Genomic DNA, 2,024 nt, shown 5'->3' on the forward strand with positions numbered 1-2,024 from the left:
TATATAAAATACAAAATTATTTGTCAGATATGTAGGAGGAGTTAAAAAGCTTATAAATGATGTAAGTATTGAGTATTTTTGTGACTTTTGTTAAAAGAGGGAAAGAATCTGTGTTTGGGGGTTTGGTGCACGAGTCATGTCCAATGAGTGTAAATAGGAGTGTGAATGAACATGAAGGTGTGTGGATACAAGTGTTAGAATGTGGCTGGGCTGTGCTTGTGCATATGTGATTCACTCTACTGTGAATCTGTAAACTTAAATCTGTGACTAAGTTTGGAAAATACTTCCTTTTAGAGATCTATAAGCCATGTTAATATAAGAGGGTTTTATCAAATAAATTTGTATAAAGTTTTAATCCAAACTTTTATGATGTTCATGTAGTACCTATTGTATTCACGTAGTACCTATGGTCATCCTACTGAACAGGGGAGGGATGCACATTTGTAAACATATGTATATGTGTAGGATATTATATACACATATAGCTGCAAAATATTATCTTCAAATACTCTGTCCTGAAAAAAATTGGTACATGAAGGTGAAAAACCATATGGAGTTCTCAGAATATGTTGTACCCTTTCACAATAGTGTGTATATACTGCTTGTATCAAGTGGAATTCCTGAACTTCTTTTCTTTGCTAGATACATTTATATTTTTCCCGCTGGTCTCAATTCAATCTGATAGAACTTTCTCTGACATTTGTGGCCATTCTTCCATATCTATTTTCCTGCGATCCCATCATAACTCGTAGATTTTTCTACCACCACTTCTATATTTACTGGTATCATTTAGTAACATAACCACACACACATTTATGTAATTATATAGACCCTAGAAATTACTTTCTTTGATGCAGGGATTATTTCTTAACATCCTAATATTGTCAGCCATTAAGGATACTACCTGGAAGTTACAAGGCACTCAGAAATGTTTTTTGAATCAATGATGAATGACTGAACATTCTTCTATGTAATGGCTTCCAAGGACAGAAAGATTAGCAGACATTTCATTTTTCACTAAGAATTCAAAAATGAAACTCTCTGAATGTTAGGAATTTCAAAATCAAAAAGTCACTAGTTATCACAATCTATGTCCTATATCATAAATCAGAAAAGTCAACATTCAATCATGAATTATGGGATAGTAGATACAATCTTGAATAAACTTGAACAAGTAAGATGAATAATGTCTCTGATGGGATTGCATTCTTTATTAGGAGATACCAGGCAGTCACAGAAAACAGATAATTGAATTTCCTCAAAAGATTTTATTTCTATTAATGACTTATTAAATTATTTGCTCTAAATGTTATATAAATCTTTTTATCTCTCACAACTTTGTTTTCATTACATGTTTAAAAAGTGAAATCATAAAATGTATTTCTTAAATTCAATCTGTGTGGGAAAAAATATGTATGTGTATAGACCAGTTTTTTAAATAGTTGTGTCACATATGAACTTCAATTCTTTCAACTGTTTTTTTATTCTATTCCTATTACAAATACCCAATTGCATGGGTCAATCTGAATTTATAGAAATATTAACCATATGTTTTCTATTTGCAAGATATTTAAAACCTAGCATGGATAAAAGACAAAGGATGTTTAGAAATGACCATAAATTCAGAATATTTTAAATAAATGCAAAACATTAATGTCAATGGTACCTCTTCTATAAAGAATATTAGGTTTTTAAAAGTACATTTCATTATGCTCTAGGTTTCCTGGCAGAAAGTTTAAAGGAAATAAGTTTACATGTCTCTATTGGAAATGTAAGATCATACTAATTACTCGAGGGAGTGCATCATTTTTAAAACCCAAATTCTTAGAAAAGGAAAGAAATTGTTGAGGTATCTATGTAAAGGACTAAACAAATTCTATTTGGGCAATGTCCTCCATATTTTGGTATTGAAAAAAAATCAGACATAATCTCATATTAGTTTAACTTGGGATGACTTAGCAACAACTTTTCAGAGTATCTTGGACAGAACACTGAAATTCACCCAGAGCATATCGGTGTTCCAC

The sequence above is a fragment of the Propithecus coquereli genome, unplaced genomic scaffold (genome assembly GCF_000956105.1).
Source record: "Propithecus coquereli isolate 6110/MARCELLA unplaced genomic scaffold, Pcoq_1.0 Scaffold352, whole genome shotgun sequence".
Lineage (NCBI taxonomy): Eukaryota > Metazoa > Chordata > Mammalia > Primates > Indriidae > Propithecus > Propithecus coquereli.